This window comes from Lissotriton vulgaris, chromosome 9 (genome assembly GCF_964263255.1).
Source record: "Lissotriton vulgaris chromosome 9, aLisVul1.2, whole genome shotgun sequence".
In the NCBI taxonomy this organism is placed as follows: Eukaryota; Metazoa; Chordata; class Amphibia; order Caudata; family Salamandridae; genus Lissotriton; species Lissotriton vulgaris.
This window is the reverse complement of record NC_141697.1, coordinates 659457466-659479637: the sequence shown is the minus strand read 5'-3', so window position 1 is coordinate 659479637 and position 22172 is coordinate 659457466.

Below are 22172 nucleotides of genomic sequence, written 5' to 3'. Positions count from 1 at the left end.
CAGGCCAAGATTGAAACCATCATGGCCTGGGAACCCCCCACAGTCTAAGGTCCGAGCTTTTCTGGGCTTCACCGGCTACGCCGCTTTGTCAAGAGATATGGTACATCGGGGCTCCCTTGACTGAGCTTATATCCAAGAAACACCCTCGACAGGTAGTCTGGACCGAGGCGTGCCAACAAGCCTTTGACACCTTAAAGCAAGCCATGTGCACGGCTCCTGTGCTCAGGGCCCCAGACTTTTCCAAGAAATTCATCGTCCAAACAGACGTGTCCGAACATGGCATTGAGGCAGTACTATCGCAACTCAACGAAGAGGGTCGGGACCAGCCTGTGGTTTTCCTTTCCAGAAGACTACCCCCCTGGGAACAGAGGTGGAGTGCGATAGAGCGTGAAGCCTTTGCAGTGGTTTGGGCCCCAAAGAAGTCGCGGCCATACCTGTTTGGTTCACACTTGTTCAGACCGACCACCGGCTCCTCCGGTGGCTTATGCAAATGAGGGGCGAGAATTCCAAGTTGCTAAGGTGGTCCATCTCCCTACAGGGAATGGACTTTAGGGTGGAACACCGGCCTGGAGTGGACCATGCCAATGCTGACAGTCTCTCGAGGTTTTCCTGCCTTAGTGACAAGAACTCCCAAGGGATTGGGTAGCTCTCCCCACTTTCAGCTGGGGGGGACGTGTGTTAGACCTGTCAGCTTTTGGGTGGTCTCCCCCTATTTTTTTCTCCCTTTCTGCCTCACATTTTTTTTTTCTTCTACCAATTTATTTTCTTTGTGTGGCCTTAGGTCTCCGAGTGCCCCACCACTGCTAACCAGTGCTGAGGCACAGGTGCACCTTCCTAAAATGGTGGGTAAAGAGAGTTCCTAGGATGGACGTCTGCTAGAAATTACCTCAGAGCTCTAGCCCATAGGATTACATTAGGGGGTTCCAGAACCTTCCGGTCCACTCTAGTGACCTGGGCCCAGGCTATATAAGGGAGGACACTGGGCGGCCATTTTGTCACTGCTGGGCTGGCTGGAGTGTGGATGACTGCGTCAGGGTGATTGTGTCTCAGGCTACTCTGACTGTTCCTGGGGGCTGCAAGATAGTTGTGGGTGCTGCCCTCCTCCTTGTTGATCTGGACCTGCCTATGAGAGAAGATCTGCGACATCACGTCCCAGTGTGGCCAGTCATCAAGAAAGCTAATTAATTTCAACCGCTGATGAGAGTGACCTTGCTCCAACCCCAGAAACCATGCAGGGTGGCGCTGTGGGCTCATAGGGCAATGCGGAACAAGGGACCTTTGTCACGACCCCTGAAGTGAAGCGGGGTTTCAACCTTAGCCCTTTTCCTGTTTGGCATTGTTGAAGCGCACTGGTGGTGCCTGCGCCGTGTGCTGCCTAAATCTCCCAGTGCTATAACAATCAGAGCCCCCCCCCCTTTCTCTGCCTTTCCGTCTTTCCTGATGCGCTGTGGTACCGAGGCTGCCAGGCGTTACTGCTCTGCTGGCCTGGGTGCTGAATAGAGCCAAGCGATCCCAGTGTCACGCGTGTGGAAGGGGGAGCGACGCGGGGCTCCGTGAGAGACGCTTGGCGGGGTCGCTGGGCAACCAGACTCCCGCCTAGTGCGTCACCTTGCTCGTTAAGTCGGAGCTCCTCATAGGAGCGGAAGCTGCCGCGGCCATCGGATGGCCGGATTGACTTACTGTCTGTTGCTCCAGTAGAAGGGAGTGGGCGCACGGAGGCCCGTCCGCATTGGGGCCTCAGGGATCTTCACGTCACGACTCGGCTGAGGCCCCGCCTCAGGTGTAGCGGCAAAAGACCTGAGTGGGAGGACGGGGAAAGTGCAGCCTCATCAACTTGCCTCAGAGAAGATATAACAAAGGCGCCGATCAGGCGCGCAGGTATCTGGGGGTGGTACAAAGGAGGGAGGGGCTGAAAGGAAAAGGACAAACAAGTAGGGGGCGAACTATGGTGATTGGAGGTGCCACGAAATTACCCTAAGTAAATCCCCCCTTCGGTAACATTGTGACTGGCTCTCATTCGGAGAGTAGGTCCCAGACTTCCATTTCCCCCTCTAGAGTAAAGCCTCCATGAATATATCCTTGTGTAGGAGTGTGGAAAATACAGCGCATTCTGTTTAAGAAATTGTCATTATTCTCATCTTAATGTATCTATCAGCTTAAGTCAAGCTGCTTCGAAAGACTGCTAAAACTTAATTTCATTATTAACATTCTTGCCCCAAGTGGATATTTATACCCACTAAAGTAGAAATTAATGTACTTACCCAGTTGGTTTAACCTGTAACATATTCCTATTGATTTATGGGTGATATATATTTACTGGATAATTGCCTAGCTGAATGTATTCAGAAACCTGGTGCAGACAACTGTGAGTAAATGTGATGTACTGTTAATTAATGTGATTAATTCTCAAAGTGAGATGTCAAAAGTCCTAATTTATTTTACAATGGAACCATCATTCCTCCTTTTTTAATACAAAGAGATAAAGCCTCACTATTTTCTATTTAACAAAGACGGTGTGGTGTCGTTTTTGATGGTTTTGCGCTGGGGTGCTGTAGTGTGTATTGCGCAAGTACGTCACAATTGTCTTCTGGATTTAGCCTTCCCACTCAGTGCTATGCTACCCTAAGTGGGCCGGCAGCCCCCGTTCCAACACCTCATTTACTGCAGTCTCCTCAGTAGGAAATGCTTTCAGATTTTTACTTTGATTCCATCAAGAAGGCATTCAGATGTGTCACACATTTGCCATAAATTCAGAATGTTAGAATTTTAGCACTCTAGTTGCTCATTAGATCACTGAGTAAAGCTACTGCTCACCAGGGAGTTAACTAGAAGTCTACTGCGGGTTTTGAAAGTGATTGTTTCAGTCTGCATGTCAGAATTGTCTAATGAAATAGAAGAGGATTTGAGATCTCAGTCAAAATATGCCCTCATTTTTCTTTCTGCAGCTCTAACCATAATTTCTATGTCAGGACCGGAGGCTCCGATTATGCATCTCATTTCTTTGCATTTTTTACACAGCAGCCAATAAAAACACTATTTTATTTGTAAACTACAAATCCCATGAGCACCAGGTGGCCCATATCCATAGAGAGTACCCCTATACAAGGTCTCACATAGCCAGTTAAGTGCTTTTCCTTTACTACTCTCTTTTGTGTGGTAGTGTATGGCTTTGGGTCATAGCTTTAAGATTGAATGTTTATGCTTATATCTCTGCTTACTGTATGTAAGGTGATATTGTGCTGTTGTTTTCACTAGCACAGGTTTTCAGTTATTAGTTACCTCTTTGTGGTGGCTTTACCGATTCAGCGCAGCGCTCCTCAGCGCATGGTGTTGCTTGTAGCGTTAGCTGTACTTGTTCTACGATATCGTTGAGAGCGCGTTGGCCTCCCCTGCCGGGCGAATCGTGACCGAGGTAGCTTTAAGTGGAGTGAAAGTGCGGGGCGTGGACCGCGTGTAGCACGATGGCGCAAGTCCTCTTTCTATAGCGACGGACGACCGATACCGCGCATGCACTAGGTCATTTTAACTCTTTCTCCGGTGGATATTTAGTGATATTGACAGCGCAGGATAATGCTCCCGATTAGAAAACACGTGTTGGTCCGTCCTATGCTCCGGTGACACCCGACACTTCTGAAACGCTGAGGGCAGTATAATACATCATAGGCTTTGCCTAGAGAGGTTTGGCAAGCCCTCCCTCAACCACAAAACACACTTTGAATGTCTGGCTTGCCTGGGATTGTTTCCTCTTCCCCTGATTCCTCCATAACAATTGAAACTCACTCGGTTGGGTTTCTAATAGTGTCCTACTCCTGCGGCTCATATACAATGGCCATATTCTTTTTTGAAGACGACTATTTGGAGGAGGAGCCATCCGGCTCTCTGGAACACGACCTCTTAGGGGCCCTAGATGAAGGGGTGCAGCATTCTGTGAACACAGCCCTAATAAGAGCGATTGCACCCCTCAAGCCCCACTTGAATAAATACATGCTGCAGCAGGGATGGATCCCTGCAACAAACGCTTGTTCAGCAACCAGTGGCAAAAAAGGTGCCAATCCTCACTCATGGGATTTTGCTCGGCTCTCCAGAGCTCTGGCAAATGACCACGCCTACACTGCACCCAAAGAATCTACAGATTCCACCCAAGGGGATAAGGGAGACTCCTCGTCGTACGATGATTCAGACGAGGAAGAAACGCCCAAGCCGGTGAAGAAAACTAGGAAGGAGCATCATCTTGAGGTCCTCACTCAGCCTAAGCTCCTCACGTTCGAGCCGGCAGACATAGTCCACCCAAATTCCACCGCTTGGCTCCCATCGCATGAAGTGGTGGACAACGTCCAATCGCAACTCCAACGCCCCTTTGACAAGGACGTAAGGGCACGTCTGTGGTCAGAGTACCCGCTGCCAGATTTGGCAGCGCGAGTTGCGGATACCCCAGAGGTGGATCCTACGATGATCACCTATTTGAAGAAATATGCGAAGGACCCCAAGAAAGGCATCAACCGCGCATGGTGGTCATGCCAGGATAAGGTATTAGATCTGTCAGGACCGCTCACAAAAATTCTTGAAATGGAGTTTCAAGCCAAAGAGTCCAGATCTCCGGTTGACCCAGATGAACTAATTGAATGGGCACAGCGTGCAGTATGCCAGCTGGGCAACGCCAACTGCGCCACATCTAGTGAGAGGAGGCGGTCTATCCTCCTCAAATTGGATCCAAAATTGGCAGAGTTGTCCTCCTCGCAGGTGGGACCCATAGCCCAGGGTCTTCTCTTCGGCCAACCTTTCTTGAAGGAACTGACCAAGTTTGTGGCCACCTTCAGTGGCCTGGATAAGCCGCTGGAGTCCCTTAAGTGCACCTTCCGCCCGGATTTCACCAGGGCCAGACGAAATCGAGAGTGGTCATTTGGCCGAGGATATAATCAAGGTGCCCAACATGGCCACCAACACCAAAGAGGAGGTTATCAGGAACACAACTCCGGAAATTCCTCCTTCTATCCCTCTCGAAGAGGGACAAACCATTTCCGAAAAGGCAGATTTGGTGGCAACCAGGGCAACCCACCAGGATTCCGGAAATACATGTGAGCCTCATCTGGTGTTCAGAAGTGTTTCTGGGAGGACAAATTTAATCTTTTCTACAGGTCTGGCAAACGATCTCACAAGATGCTTGGGTCTTGGAGACTGTCCAGGTGTACAAACTAGAGTGTACAACACTCCATCCCAGGATTCCCTCCCTTCTCCCATACATTTTCCCATCTCGGGCAGAGTATCATTACGAACGAGATCCAATCCCTCCTCAAGAAAGGGGCTAATGTTGCCCCTCAGTCACACCCTTGAGTTTTCGTCAGCATGGTTTTTCTAGTTCAAAAGAAAGGGGGCGGGTCCAGATTAGTACTAAATCTGAAAGAGTTCAACATGTGGATTATTTACCGCCAGTTCAAAATGGAGGGCATCCATTAATTATGGGACCTTCTGCAGGAAGGGGATTGGATGGTCCGGCTGGACCTGAAAGACGCAAATCTTTCCGATTCCATCTACGCCCCCCACTGACGGTTTCTTCAGTTTCTCTGGCAGGGCGTCTGCTATGAATATAAGGTCCTTCCCTTCGGACTTACGTCAGCACCTTGGTTCTTCACGAAACTCCTTCGCCCAGTCATGGGGTCATTGAGAGTGCGAGGGGTTTGCTTGATTGTCTACCTAGACAACATCATTATCATGGCCCATTGTCCTCAACTGATGATCTTGCACATGGAGTGGGCCATAGATTTTCATCAAAGCCTGGGTTTCGTGGTGAATCCTCAGAAGTCGATCGTGTCCCCCACACAATCTATAGAGTTTCCGGGTTTTCAGGTCGACTCGCGGAGTTGCCAGCTGCTCCTTCCCAGGCAGAAGGACAGGGCAATCAAGAAGGAATTGAGGTTGATTGTGAACCGGCAGATTGTATCCTTACGGTTGATAGCCTGAGTGGTGGGCCTTCTAGCTTTCTCGATCCAGGCTAGCGTTCCGGGTTCTCTGCACTAATCGAGCACTCCAGCTTTTAAAGATTCAACATCTCCGCAAAGGCCTCGGATATGCAGGAAGCTATCTCCGAGGAAGCGAGGTGGCAAATGTTGTGCTGTTTGGACCGCATGGAGTTGTGGAATGGCAGAGCCATATTCGGATCCAGTCCTGAGAAAGTGATCAAATCGGAGGCCAGCCGTCGTGGTCTCCAGAGGAGCTCTCTCTTCACATCAATATTCCTGGAGTTGCTGGCAGGCTAGTTTGCAATTCGCACTCTCTCCCCCCAGAAGACGGATTGCTATATCCTCTTACGGATGGACAATGTATCGGCAATCCAATACGTGAACAAGCTGGGGGCAGCGAGGTCCCAAATTCTTTCAGAGATAGCCAAGGTCTCTTGGCAATTATTGTCTGCACAACAGAATATCAGTCGTGTTGGAATATCTACCGGGACGTGCCAACGAGGTAGCGGATTGGCACTCTCGTTACTTACGGGATTACAGCGATTAGAGGCTTCATCCCGAGTGTTCCGTTTCCTGAATCAAATGTGGGGTCCGTGTCGATTAGATTTGTTCGCGTCACGTCTGAACAAACAACTCCTGACATTTTGCAGTTGGCACCGGGATCCGGAAGCGATCGCTTTGGAAGCCTTTCTTCAGGTCTGGCCTCCGGGCCTTTACTATGCCTTCCCGCCATTTGTAATGATACTCAGGGTCCTGGTGCATGCCAGGCATCAGCAAACAGAGCTCCTGCTAGTCACTCCGCTGTGGAAAGCACAGGCTTGGTTCCCGGTAATTCTAGAAATGTCTCGTGCTGTTCCAATTCTGCTTCCACCGATGTGGAACCTGTTGCTGGATCCTCACAAGCAACCTCATCCCTTGGTAGTAGCAGGGCAACTCCCCCTGGTGGCAAGGCAAGTTTCAGGGATAGATGGGAAATCCCTGGCCTTTCGAGAGATGCTAACGCCTTCATTAAACAGGCATGGTCAGATAACACCCACAAGCAGTATTCATCAGCATGGATCAAATGGTGTAGCTGGTGTGTTCAACAGGATATCGATCCCACTACAGCAAATGTCTCCATGGTCATGAATTATTTAGCTTCCCTGACTTCATCGAGCCTCGCATATCGAACATTTATTATCTTTCGATTGACGATATCAGCGTGACATGTTCAGATAGATGACAAACCTGTAGTGGAACATACCTTGGTTTGCAAATTGCTTCGAGGCATCCGAATGGTCAGGCCTCCGGGTCGAAAGTACTCATTTCTATGGGACGTCTAGGTGGTTCTACGGTTCTTAGAAACCTGGCCTGCTGACAAGAAGCTGCCACGTAAACCGATATCCCCTAAATTAGCCATGGTGCTATGTTTAGTCTCTTGCAAGAGAGTGTCTGATATCCGAGCTCTGGATTTGGCAGGACAGCGTTTTTCCCCTGGAGGGGTCACTTTTATTATCTCCAGACGTACCAAATGTAATACCACATCAGTTTCATATCCAAGTTTTCTGGATAATCCGAAATTATGTGTGGTTCAATGTCTTAAAGCGTACAAGGTAAGTGCAGCTGAGCTTCGCTCAAATATGCGAGGTCAACTGTTTATCGCTTTACAGAAACCTTTTTGCCCGGTGACTCCAGCCACCTTATCTTGTTGGGTGCGTTGGCTCATGAACGAAGCAGGCATTGATGTTTCCAAATTTGGTGCTCATTCTGGTCAAGGGGCAATGGCGTCTAAGTCATTTGCTCTGGGAGTAACTCTAAACGATATAATGACTGCAACTGATTGGTCGACAGAGTCCACCTTTAAGTCATTCTATTATAAACCGATTGTGGATATGGCATCAGTAGTGGTGGCTAAACTTTGAACAAGCATAATCGGATCCTCTGGTCCTGACATAGAATTAAAAATGTGCCAACATTCCTGACAAGAATTTTCAATTCTATTAAGGACATGGAGGCGAGGATTAACCCACCCAGAATTATGTACTAAAATAAAACATTTGTGGTGAATTTACAATTATGCTGTTAATATTGTTTATTGATGATACTATTGGATTTTCCCACCCTGTTTTGATGAATTTACTGTTTGAGACACTTTCTAGAGTGGCATTTATTACTGAATTTTCTCTTTGTTTCAGATACAAATGGCAAGTGGAAAATGTTCCTTCTTCAATGGTTTATTGAGTGTCTTCCCTCCTATGAAGTGTTGCAATCATTCGCCAAATTTTCGAGACACAGGACTCATCCCCAAGAATGGAAGTTTCCCTGTTGGGCTTCAGGATATTTGGTTTGTCGTGAAGGACTCTTTCATCCTGGACAATGTTCGAGATTCAGTTGTTGTTTTAAGGAAAGTTGGGTTTAATGGTTTACAAATTGCGCAAATAAAGAGAAAGTGGTTAACTCTGTAAGACATTATATAGGGATACCCTCTAGGGCATGGGTACTCACAAACTTTCTTTCAGGGGCCAAATTTACAGTGTGGTTTGTGGCCGAGGGCCGCACCGGTGGGGGCGGGTTCAGTGGGGGAGGGGGCGGGGCTAGAGCAACAAAAAAAATGACCATGAGGTTGAACACAGGTCCCTGCAGCGGACGCCTTCGTCCACTGAGCCACCAGACCCAGCATACACACACCTCTCTCTCTTTCACTCTCCCACTCTCCCTATTTCTCCCTCTGTCTCACTCAGAATGTCTCACTCCCTCTCTCTCCCTGACTCCTTCTGTCTCACTCACTCACTCTGACTCTCTCACTCCCTCCCTCCTCCCTCTGTCTGTCACCCTCCCCCTTTCTGTCTCCCTCCCTCTTACTCTCTTTGTCTCCCTCTGTCTCACTCTCTCTCCCTCTTTGTCTCCCTCTGTCTGTCTCCCCCTCTTTGTCTCCCTTCCTCTGTCTCCCTCATCCCTCTGCCTCCCTCCTCCCTCTGTCTATCTCCTTCCCTCTGTCTGTCTCCCTCTGCCTCCCTCTGTCTGTCTCCCTCCCTCCCTCCGTCTGTCTGTCTCCCTCCCTCTGTCTCCCTTCCTCTCCCTTTGTCTGCCTCCCTTTCCCTCCCTCTTTTCCTTCTCTCCCTCGCTCTCCCTTGTCTGCCTCCCATTCCCTCCCTTGCTCTCCCTCTGTCTGCCTCCCTTTCCCTCCCTCCCTCGCTCTCCCTCTGATTGTGTCTGCGTACCTTTCCCTCCCTCCCTCGCTCTCCCTTTCCCTCCATCGCTCTCCCTACCTTTCCCTCCCTCTCCCTTTCACTCCCTCCCTCGCTCTCTCTCTATTTCCCTCCCTTTATCTCCCTCCCTCTACCTTCCTCTGTCTCCCTCTTCATCTCACCCTGCCTGTGTGTGTCTGGGCTGAGACAGCTTCCGGGCACACACACAGCTCCACCCCAGCACTTCACAGGTCTTTAAAAGACCATTTGTATGTTAATGAGAGAGGAGGAGGGTGGAGACGGGGAGAGAGGAAGAGGAGGAGAGAGGACTAGAGGGAAGGAGGGGCTAGAAGAAGAGGGGGAGAGCAGAAGAGAGAGAGAGAGAGAGAGAGGAGAAGAGGGGGGAGAGGAAGAGAGGAGGAGAGCAAAAGAGAGGAAGAAAGAGAGAGCAGGAGAAGAAAGAGGTAGAAAGGAAGAGAGAGAGAGAGAGGAGAGCAAGAAAGAGAGGAGACGAGAGGAAAAGGGGGAGAGTGGAAGAGAGGAAGAAAGGAAGAGAGCAGAGGGGGGAGGGGGAGAAAGGAAGATAAGAATAAAGGAAGTGGGGAGAGAGGAAGAATGAGAGAGGGCGGAGAGGGGGAGAGGAAGAAAGGAGGAGGAGGAGAGGAGGAGAGAGGCAGATAGAGAAAGGGAAAGCAAGACAAAGGGAGAGATAGAGGGGCACAGGGAGAAAAGGACGGAGAGAGAAAGAGAGGGAGAGATGGATGCAGGGAGAGAGACAAAAAGAGAGCGAGAGAGCAAGCGAGACAGAGGGAGAGAAAGAGGGGGCAAGCTGAGAGAGAGCAAAATAGAGGAGAGAGAGAGTGTGAGAGGGATAGAGAAAGGGACAGAGGGGGAGAGAGAGACACAGAGACAGTGAGAGAGAATGAGAGAGGGAGAAAGAAACATACACACCCACGGGGGGGAGACACACAGAAAGCGAGAGAGAGGCAAAGTCTGAGAGAGGGGGGTGAAGAGAAACAGGTAGGGAGAGGAGAGAGAGGGAGGCAGGGAGAGACAGAAAGAGAGAGAGGGAACGAGAGAGACAGAGGGAGAGAGAAAGAGAGGGGGAAGGTGGCAAATGTGAAGGGCTCAGGGTTGCAGATTTAGAGGAGGGGCAGGTTTGCTGTCCGTTTTTGACTATTTGACTTTGAAAAGGTCATGCCCTGAGTGACCTTGGCACCCAGTGTGCCCTTCATTGGTTGACAGACTTAATGAATGAATGACTAATGTTATTGCCTCCCGTGACTGACAGCTTCGCCATGAGCGCTGTGTTCATAGGGGGAGTGAGGGCTTTGTAGGTAGTCCGGCTCGACTTGAGGAGGGGGCTCATCACAGGGGGCTGGGGGTATAACTGGTGGACTTCGGATAGCTTCTCCCTTAGATCTCCGGCTCACTCCAGAGTAGGGTGTTGTAGGTGCCGCAGCGAGGCTTCTGATGGTGGCTAGCCTCTCCCTTAGATCTCCGACTCACTCCAGAGTAGGGTGTTGTAGGGGCCTCTGGTGATGGACTGCTTCTTCCGCGATCAGAAGCTGATACCACGTATACACGGTATACTAAAACTTTGATATTGTGTTACGACGCCTTTCCCGGTGCCACTGCACCTGCTGCTCGCTAGACCCACAGGCAGCCTGTCTCAGAGCTCCTGAGACTAAAGCGCTTCCACTGTGTTAGACCTGTCTGGCTTTTTGGCGAAGTCCCTCCTAATTTTTATTTATTTTGTCCCCTTTTTGCCCCTCATACCCTTATTAATTTTTGTGTCTACTGACTTTTTGTAGGTGTTGGCCAGGGGGATAGGTGTTCTCTCTCCCCCTCATAATCTTTTACCTCAGGCCCAGAGGCCTGTTCTGACAGGAAAGTTGGCACCACCTAAAATGGTGGCCACCAACTGCCCCAACTGTCACCAACAGAACTTGGCCATAGCCTAACATAGGGCATTCCAGAACCTTCTGGTCCATTCTGGACCACTGAAGGGCAGCCTATATAAGGCGGAATGCGGGGCAGCCATTTTGTCTACCTGTGGAAGTCAGCTGGAGGACAGGTGGTAGCTGAGGGTGGGAAGAGGTTAGACTTAGGGTTGACTTCCTGGACTGGGAAACTGCCTTATTGGTCCAACCCACTACTCCCCTGTTGGTTACTTGTCCTGGCCCCGCTGTGGGAAGTTACTGGAGACCCTGGGTGCCTAGCTGGCCCCTTGTCTAAAATTATACAGGGACAGCTTCAGGAGAAGGAGACTGCAGCGCTGAGGTGTGCAGTCCTCTGCCCAGCATAAAGAGTCCAGAGACTGGTAAATTGTCCTAGACTGTCCCCTAATTTGTAAACCCCTGGAGCGTTATCTCTCACCTGCTGTGGTGGAGCGCCACTGAGGAGAGTAGCAGAAGCCAGGAGGAAACGGGCTGTCCTGCCTTTCAACCCCCCAATCTGGTGCAGGGCGAGCGGCGCCGTTTTGGTGCTGAAATCGTGTGCCCTGAGGTGAGGAGCGGAGCCGGGGAAGTCTTTGGCAGCTTTTAAAGTGTGCTGGGAGGAGAGAGCAGCGTCGGAAACACAGCGCGGTCTCAAGCGGTGAGACACTGATCCCTCGCGCATGCTTTGTGGCGCTGCCGGGCTCCGTGAGGCGGAGCCGGATCAGTGAAGGCGGGAGCAGCCGCTGAGGAGCGAGGAGCGCATTGCGCATGTCCCCGTGAGTAGCGCGTCCCCGGCCAGGGAGTATGAGGCTTCGTTTTCCCCCTTCGCTCAAGCGCCTCAGGAAGGAGCTGGCGCGAGCGGAAAGGGGGCCTTGAAAGTGCGCTCTTCATAATTCCTCTGCCCCAGCATCAAGGAATCGAGTGGCGGAAAGGAGCTTCTGACGTGTGCGCTTCACCATTCCCCCGCCCCAGCATCAAACAAGCAGCTGGCTCGGCGGGAGGGAGTGGAGTGAGGCCGGTGGGACCTCGAAGGAGCCTTAAAGTGACAGCGACGCGTGGAGACTGGGACAACATCGTCTCCACGCTACAGTAAGGAGGTCATCTGAAGGGGGAAGGTGGCGCTAGAGCCTGCAATCAATTGATGATTCATTAATGGTTGTTGTTTTTCTCCTCTACTGTAATCCATAAAGTGGTGGGGAACCTGAGGAAACCCTCTTTGACTGTGGGCTAGAAAGAGGAAGTTACTGGTACTGCATATTAACCATATCCAGTGACTTCTGGAGTCTGATTAACTGCACTGTCAATGTTGATGATTAACTTAATACCTCTGAAAGTGCTATTACTGATTTAGGTGATTCAGGTGCTGTCTGGCCAAATGTTAATGTAATGCTGTGTTTAGAGTTGATATAAAGTAAGCGGAGCACAGTAAATGCTTAACTGAGTAAAAGGAGGAATAAGAGCTACCTGCCAATTTTTGGTTAAATGAACTATCTATTCTATAAATGCTGGTGGTTATTACTGATTTAATAGCAGATGTACTGTGATGTGACAAACAGGTGGTAAATTGCTTTGCAGTTCAAAAGAAGTACTTGCTAATTCTAAGACATCCTGAAATGTATTAAGTGGTGAATTCTGAGCACAAGAGAACCAAGATATAAATATTATTTTTATATAAAGCAGTACGTATTTTCATACATTTTTGGTGTAGTGTTTTCTTTTGAGTGCTATTGCGTGGAATTACTTTTGGGTGGTCTGCAGCCTTTACACTGTGCCTCTGTTATGCTAGTCTTGCCCTAGGCCAGGCTACCTAATTCCAACATATTGGTGGCAGCGGTGGGATTTGAACCCACGCCTCCGAAGAGACTGGAGGGGAATCTCAAAAAGCCGGACAGGGCGCCCCCCAGAAGAAGGAGGGGGGGGAGAAAAAGAAAGAGTTCTCTAAAGGTCCCCAAAATAACTTCCAAGGGAAGGGAGCAGGTTTCACCCCTAGGGCAAACCCGCCCCGGAACCCTCATCCTGGCCAAAGCCAGCAGCCCAGGGTTCTCCACTGTTTTGAATGCGGTGGCGTTGGACATTATAAGGGAGATGTCAGATGCCCAAAGAGACCACCCCCTCCCACCGGAGGAAAGTCACCGGGAGTAGCTAGTGTAGCGCTCGGGGAGGAGTTGCCCTTAGATAAGGGGGGTGAGTGGGCGGGTGTCACCTTAGTGTCCCTGGGAGAGCGGGAGATGGTGCCAAAGATCCAGGTGCCCCCAAATACTACAAAGTATGGGCAATGGGTTACCATCAATGGCCAGAGAGGGGAGGCTCTGAGGGATACAGGAGCCAGTATGACTATGGTGAGAAGTCAGCTGGTGTCCCCAGAGCAGGTTGTTCCTAATGTACTCCACCCCGCCGCGATGGCTGACGGCAGAATGGGCCACTATCCAGTGGCTGAGGTTCCCTTTGAGTGGGAGGGGGTTGCAGGTTCACTTCGAGTTGCCGTAAACCCTGCCGTGCCAGTCGATTGTCTGTTGGGGAATGACATGGAACACAACACTTGGAGAGAGGTGGAATACCGGACGCATTCTGCGATGCTGGGTACACCTGACTGGGCCTGTGTCAGCACACGGTCTGCGACTGCCCGGAGAGGGAGTTTGCCTGGGTTGGAGCCTGGAACAATGGCCCAACCCGCTGCTAAGAAGGGACAGACCCGGAGACAGAGAAAGCCTGCTCCGGCTTCCACACCCCATGAGACAGATCGGCCATCTGCGGTGGTGGACCAGGAGTCCGTGGAGGGGGAAGTAGACTCTCTGGAGGATTTACCCATCCCTGCGGAGTGGCATGTGGAGGGAGGTCCTACCAGAGAGGAATTCTGTAAGGGGCAGAGGGAGTGCCCCACCCTTGAGGGACTGAGGCGACAGGCTGAAGCCCAAGCAGCAGGTGATGTTACGGGACATTACCATATTTACTGGGAGGATGGACTCCTCTACAGTGAACCCAAGGTACCCTCGCCTGGTTCATCGAGGGCCTTGGTAGTCCCGCAACAGTACCGAGCCTTTCTTTTGGAATTGGCTCATGCCATACCCCTGGCAGGACACTTGGGTCAGGATAAGACCTTTGCACGGCTTGTCCTCCACTTTTACTGGCCTCAGATGAAAGTGGCGTCCAACACATACTGTAGGACATGTGTAACCTGCCAGGCCAGTGGGAAAACAGGGGTGAAGCTAAAAGCTCCCCTGGAACCACTTCCAGTCGTTAGCACCCCCTTTGAGAGGGTGGGCATCGACATTGTAGGGCCTTTGGATCCACCAACAGCAGCTGGTCACAGGTTTATCCTGGTACTGGTGGATCATGCCACACGGTACCCAGAGGCCATACCTCTGAGGACAGTCACTGCACCTGTAGTGGCAAGAGCCCTAATGGGAATCTTTACCCGAGTGGGATTTCCCAAGGAAGTTGTGTCCGACAGGGGGACCAACTTCCTGTCAGCTTACATGCGGGCAATGTGGAAGGAGTGTGGAGTGACCTACCGGTTCACCACTCCTTATCACCCCCAGTCGAATGGACTAGTTGAGAGGTTTAATAAGACCTTGAAGGTCATGATCAGAAGTCTGCCCAAGAGCCTGCGGAGGAAATGGGATGTCCTCCTACCCTGTTTACTCTTTTCCTACAGGGAAGTGCCCCAGAAGGGAGTGGGCTTCAGCCCCTTTGAGCTTCTGTATGGGCACCCTGTACGCGGTCCTCTCAGCCTGGTGAAGGATGGTTGGGAGAAATCTCCCAGGAAACCCCCCCAGGATGTGGTGAGCTACATGCTGGCCTTCAGGAGCCAAATGGCGAAGTTGTGGAAGCAAGCTTCTGACAACTTGGAGGCCAGCCAGGCAGTCATGAAGGAGTGGTACGACCACAATGCTCACCAGGTGGAACTGGAGCCTGGACAGAAAGTGTGGGTGATGGAGCCTGGAGAGCTTAGCGCCCTCCAGGATCGCTGGACAGGCCCCTTTGAGGTGTTGGAGAAGAAGGGTAAGGCCACATACCTGGTGGACCTTAAGACCCCTCGACAGCCCCTACGGGTGCTGCATGCCAACCGACTCAAGCCCCACCATGAGAGGCCCGAAGTCATGCTGATGATGGTGACTGACGGGGAAGAGGAAGCGGAAAGCGAACCTCTCCCAGATCTCTTTTCGTCCCAAGAGAAGGATGGGTCAGTGGAGGGAGTGATTCTCTCTCCTACTAACTCCTGAGCAACGGGAGGACTGCCGCCAGATCCTGGAGCAGTACTCTTCGTTGTTCTCCCTTGTCCCGGGAAGGACCCACCTGTGTACCCATGATGTGGACACAGGAGACAGCCCACCAGTGAAGTCCAAGACCTACCGGCTGTCTGACAAGGTGAAGGCTAGCATCCATGGAGAAGTTGCCAAGATGCTAGAGCTGGGAGTAATTGAACCTTCCAACAGCCCTTGGTCCAGTCCGGTGGTGCTCGTGCCAAAAGCCGCACCCCCAGGCACCACACCTGAACTGAGGTTCTGTGTGGATTACCGAGGACTGAATTCAGTGACAAGGACTGATGCTCATCCGATCCCTAGGGCGGATGAATTGATTGACCGGCTAGGAGCTGCCCAATATCTGAGTACCTTTGACCTCACTTCAGGGTACTGGCAGATCTCCTTGACAGATGGAGCAAGGGAAAGGTCAGCCTTCTCCACGCCTGAGGGACACTACCAGTTCTGTGTGATGCCCTTTGGGCTCAAGAACGCCCCTGCCACATTTCAGCGGCTGGTGAACCAGGTCCTCTCTGGAATGGAGAGTTTCTCTGCTGCTTACTTGGATGACATTGCTGTCTTCAGTAGCAGTTGGGAGGACCATCTGCAGCATTTGCAGGCCGTTCTCCAGGCCCTGAGACAAGCTGGATTGACCATCAAAGCCAGCAAATGCCAGATTGGGCAGGGGTCGGTTGTGTACCTTGGATACTTGGTGGGTAGGGGGACTGTGCAGCCCCTGCAGGCGAAGATTGAGGCAATCATGGCCTGGGAACCCCCCAAGACACAGACTGAGGTCCGAGCTTTCCTGGGCCTCACAGGATACTACCGTCGCTTTGTGAAGGGGTATGGCACTATTGTAGCGCCCCTCACAGAGCTCACCTCCAAGAAACAACCTCGACGGGTAGTTTGGACAAAGGCTTGTCAGCAAGCCTTTGAAAAGTTGAAACAGGCAATGTGTGTGGCACCGGTCCTGAGGGCCCCAGACTTCTCCAAGGAGTTCATTGTCCAAACAGATGCATCAGAACATGGCATTGGGGCAGTGTTATCGCAACTGAATGAAGAGGGCCTGGATCAACCCGTAGTCTTCTTATCCAGGAGACTGCTTCCCCGGGAACAGAAGTGGAGTGCCATTGAGAGGGAAGCTTTTGCGGTGGTGTGGGCTCTGAAGAAGCTGCGGCCATACCTCTTTGGCTCGCACTTCCTGGTTCAGACTGACCACCGACCCCTTCGTTGGCTGATGCAGATGAAGGGGGAAAATCCCAAGTTGTTGAGGTGGTCCATCTCCCTACAGGGAATGGACTTCCGGGTGGAACATCGGCCTGGAGTGGACCACGCCAATGCAGACGGTCTCTCCAGGTATTTCCGCCTTAGTGATGAGGACTCCCAAGGGGTTGGGTAGTTCTCCCCACTTTCAGCTGGGGGGGACGCGTGTTAGACCTGTCTGGCTTTTTGGCGAAGTCCCTCCTAATTTGTATTTATTTTGTCCCCTTTTTGCCCCTCATACCCTTATTAATTTTTGTGTCTACTGACTTTTTGTAGGTGTTGGCCAGGGGGATAGGTGTTCTCTCTCCCCCTCATAATCTTTTACCTCAGGCCCAGAGGCCTGTTCTGACAGGAAAGTTGGCACCACCTAAAATGGTGGCCACCAACTGCCCCAACTGTCACCAACAGAACTTGGCCATAGCCTAACATAGGGCATTCCAGAACCTTCTGGTCCATTCTGGACCACTGAAGGGCAGCCTATATAAGGCGGAATGCGGGGCAGCCATTTTGTCTACCTGTGGAAGTCAGCTGGAGGACAGGTGGTAGCTGAGGGTGGGAAGAGGTTAGACTTAGGGTTGACTTCCTGGACTGGGAAACTGCCTTATTGGTCCAACCCACTACTCCCCTGTTGGTTACTTGTCCTGGCCCCGCTGTGGGAAGTTACTGGAGACCCTGGGCGCCTAGCTGGCCCCTTGTCTAAAATTATACAGGGACAGCTTCAGGAGAAGGAGACTGCAGCGCTGCGGTGTGCAGTCCTCTGCCCAGCATAAAGAGTCCAGAGACTGGTAAATTGTCCTAGACTGTCCCCTAATTTGTAAACCCCTGGAGCGTTATCTCTCACCTGCTGTGGTGGAGCGCCACTGAGGAGAGTAGCAGAAGCCAGGAGGAAACGGGCTGTCCTGCCTTTCAACCCCCCAATCTGGTGCAGGGCGAGCGGCGCCGTTTTGGTGCTGAAATCGTGTGCCCTGAGGTGAGGAGCGGAGCCGGGGAAGTCTTTGGCAGCTTTTAAAGTGTGCTGGGAGGAGAGAGCAGCATCGGAAACACAGCGCGGTCTCAAGCGGTGAGACACTGATCCCTCGCGCATGCTTCGTGGCGCCGCCGGGCTCCGTGAGGCGGAGCCGGATCAGTGAAGGCGGGAGCAGCCGCTGAGGAGCGAGGAGCGCATTGCGCATGTCCCCGTGAGTAGCGCGTCCCCGGCCAGGGAGTGTGAGGCTTCGTTTTCCCCCTTCGCTCAAGCGCCTCAGGAAGGAGCTGGCGCGAGCGGAAAGGGGGCCTTGAAAGTGCGCTCTTCATAATTCCTCTGCCCCAGCATCAAGGAATCGAGTGGCGGAAAGGAGCTTCTGACGTGTGCGCTTCACCATTCCCCCGCCCCAGCATCAAACAAGCAGCTGGCTCGGCGGGAGGGAGTGGAGTGAGGCCGGTGGGACCTCGAAGGAGCCTTAAAGTGACAGCGACGCGTGGAGACTGGGACAACATCGTCTCCACGCTACAGTAAGGAGGTCATCTGAAGGGGGAAGGTGGCGCTAGAGCCTGCAATCAATTGATGATTCATTAATGGTTGTTGTTTTTCTCCTCTACTGTAATCCATAAAGTGGTGGGGAACCTGAGGAAACCCTCTTTGACTGTGGGCTAGAAAGAGGAAGTTACTGGTACTGCATATTAACCATATCCAGTGACTTCTGGAGTCTGATTAACTGCACTGTCAATGTTGATGATTAACTTAATACCTCTGAAAGTGCTATTACTGATTTAGGTGATTCAGGTGCTGTCTGGCCAAATGTTAATGTAATGCTGTGTTTAGAGTTGATATAAAGTAAGCGGAGCACAGTAAATGCTTAACTGAGTAAAAGGAGGAATAAGAGCTACCTGCCAATTTTTGGTTAAATGATCTATCTATTCTATAAATGCTGGTGGTTATTACTGATTTAATAGCAGATGTACTGTGATGTGACAAACAGGTGGAAAATTGCTTTGCAGTTCAAAAGAAGTACTTGCTAATTCTAAGACATCCTGAAATGTATTAAGTGGTGAATTCTGAGCACAAGAGAACCAAGATATAAATATTATTTTTATATAAAGCAGTACGTATTTTCATACATTTTTGGTGTAGTGTTTTCTTTTGAGTGCTATTGCGTGGAATTACTTTTGGGTGGTCTGCAACCTTTACACTGTGCCTCTGTTATGCTAGTCTTGCCCTAGGCCAGGCTACCTAATTCCAACACACTGGAAGTGTGTGCACTCTTAGCGCTGCACAAGGTGTGTCACAGACCGTGGAGGCCAGAGAGTCTCAAGAGAGCATTGTGGGATTTTTAGGTTTGGGGTGGTCGGCGTGGGTTGTAGGGTAGATGGGGGGGGGAGAGAGAAGGTTTAGGAAGGAGGACTATTTGGGGGAGGCCTGCTAGTCCCCTCGCCTGATGCTGGTGTCTGACCTCCTGTACCCTGGTCGGTGGGTGCTTCATTGTGGCTACAGTTTCCAGTGCCCCCTGGCATTTTATACACAGTTATGTGCGTATGACATTTCACACATGCTTCTCAATCCAGGAGGCTCGTGAAATACTTGTCCAAAGAAATGGCTTTTTCCAGAGGCACTTCTAAGCCTGTATGCTCTCAGGCGCCCACACAGGCGGGCGAGATCACACCTCAGGGCTTGTCTGCTCTTAGGGCATGTTACAAAAGGAAACCTTATGTGAGGCAACAGTGACAATCGTGCATGCATCAAAAGCAAAAAAAATACAAGCGACGATAATTACAAAAGGAAAAGGTAAAAGGAAATATTTCCTGCTGCAGTTAAGATTCTCTGTAGCTGCGGGCTGCGAGAACGTCAACGTCGTCACCACGACACAGGAAGCTCCTTAAAAGGTCCTTTAAAAGTCAGCTGTACAAGCGCTAGTTACAGCTGACTTTTAAAGGGCCTGTGCTTCGCGCCGGGTGTGACGTCACGGAGGCTCAGGCCAATCAGAGGCAGGCATAAGCGGCAGGGCCGGACTGGGAACCAGAACCGGCCCTGGCAAAGTGCTCGGCCGGCCCCCCTCCCCCCTTCCGGGAGGAGAGGGGAGGGGGGAGAGGTGCGTCCGCGCTCTGTGACAGGGCCGGTTTTCGGCCGTTTTTGTTACAGGGCCGTTTTTGCCGCATAACGGCCCCGTAACAAAAACGGCCCCACGGGCCCAAAACCGGCCCCCAACCATGCGGCCCACCGGGGAATTGCCCGGTGCCCTCAACGGCCAGTCCAGGCCTGATAAGCAGAGAAGATGGTCGCAGGAGCAAATGTTGTGAATACGTATTGAATACGTATTCACAACGTATGCGCCTGCGGCCATCTTCTCTGTTTAAACTCAATGGGAAGGACTCGTACTGTAACAAGGTCTGCGGGCCGCCAATGAAGGCCGGTCGGGCCGTACTATGAGTACCCCTGCTCTAGAGTTATGGGGCACCTAGTGCTCATGGGATTAGTAGTTTACAAATAAAAAAGTGGTTTTATTGGCTGTTGTGTAATAAATGCAAAGAAATGAGAAGCATAATCCTCTCCTCTGTGTCCTTATTAAAATTGAAAATTCTTGTCACAAATGTTAGCAAACTTTTAATTCTATGGCAAAATGAACCCCCTCATTTTGTTCCTTTTTAAATTAAATGTTTTAAGTGTTACCAGTTTATTTCAATCAAAATGGCTTCAGGTGTGCCATACTTTTGTCATAAGTAAGACTGTTAGCGCTTTAGTTGTGCTTTAGAACACTCTGGGAAGTTGCAGTAGAACACAAAGGAATCAACTGACAGTCTCTGCCCTTGTTGGATGTACATGTTTTACTGAGATTGCCAGACTTCATTCTCACATGACTGAGATAGATAATGTGAATTTACAGAAAATATTCTCTCATTTTAGCTTCTGGAGCACCTTCCAAACCTCTATGGGAAAAGCATGAGAAAATAGTTTTCTATCAAAAATGATTTATGATATCCAGTAGAAGGTTTTTCACAGGGTAAAATCACCTTAGAACACAACACAATTCCTAAACTTAGTATGGTACTATCAACAAATGAATTATAATGTAACTAAAGTCTGTTATCACCCTTTATAGTTCTCCTTTTGGTGACCCTCAAAACCCTGGACCTCTTTTGGAGTGCTAGTGCGATTACCAATATTACATGTGAAGACAGTCTAGACAAAAATCAATCCTATTTTTGAAAATAAAGATTTAATAAATACAAAAATCCATCATTTATGATTTTAGACAACATTATAAATTCATTTAGTTAACTTCAAAGTGCGAGAGAATTTTGGGAATAGTATGTGCGAGTCATGGAAGAATCTTGTGGGTTCTAGTTTTCTATTACTCCAAATTTCTAAGTATGTGTTATAAGATCTATTACAGTGAACATGTGTGTTACGATTTCAGTAAACACTTTTTGCTATCTAAGGCGATATACATTTAATTGACAGCCTCCATTATGTGAACCAGTCACTGTGAAGTACCTTGTGACTTTTGTTTTGAATATCCGAAAATCATTGGATAGATGTTATATTCTAAATCAGTTCTTGCATTTGTATAGTGACTGGTGCATTCATATACCGCCCGATTCATGAACCTAAATTGCGCTCGCAAGGGGCCGGATTCTGAGAATCCGGCCCTTTGCAAGAGCGATTTTTGCATTTGGGATTCAGCATCCCAAATACAAAAATCGCTAATTGCGATGTCGCAAATGTGCGAGGAATTACATTTAAGGAATCTCTATTAGAGATTCCTTAAATGCAATTCAACATCCAATTTAAATTTGCGAATTCGCAATTTCTTGCCGCAATTTACCGCGAGGTCAGACCTGGCGGTAAATTGCGAAAACTCAGAAAAATGCATTTAAATGCATTTTTCTGAGTTGCATGTTACACACACACATGTCCTTTGGACATGTGTGTGTGCAACACCTGTGTGAAATTTCATTTGAGGGGTGCTACAGGGTGTCCTGTGGACACCCCTGGCACCCTTCAAATCGCAATCTTATTTGCGATTAGCTAATTGCTAATCGCAAATAAGGAATACTCCCCATTCATTCCTATGGGCCTTTTGGCCCATAGGAATGAATGGCGAGTTATTCCTTATTTGCGATTAGCAATTTGCTAATCGCAAATAAGGAATCAGTAGGAATCACATTTTATTGTGCGATTCCTACATGATTACCGTTTTGCGAGTCCTTAATAGCGAATCGCTATGATTCGCTATTAGGGGCTCGCAAAACGGCCCGTTGATGAATCAGGCTGATAATCTCGATATTATTCAAGAACTGAGTAACTGTAAAGTACATAGCTAATCACCAAAAATGTAATAATAGTCATATTTTGGTCGTAATTCAAGGTTCTAAATTCATAAGTTACACGCCTGCAAATTAGTCCATGTCTTTAAAAACATCAAATAAAAACTATAATTGTTTCATACTGTTCATACTGAGAAGGCAATGTTCCAAGTATTTCGTCTCCCATCTGAAACAGTTCTAGCAGCAAATGATAATATCGTATGGTATATCCAGGCTTCCCCTGTTTCCTTGGTTCCTTGGTTTTCTTTCATATTATAACTCATTATTTATTTCTTTTTCTTCTACATTACAGGTGGGCATATA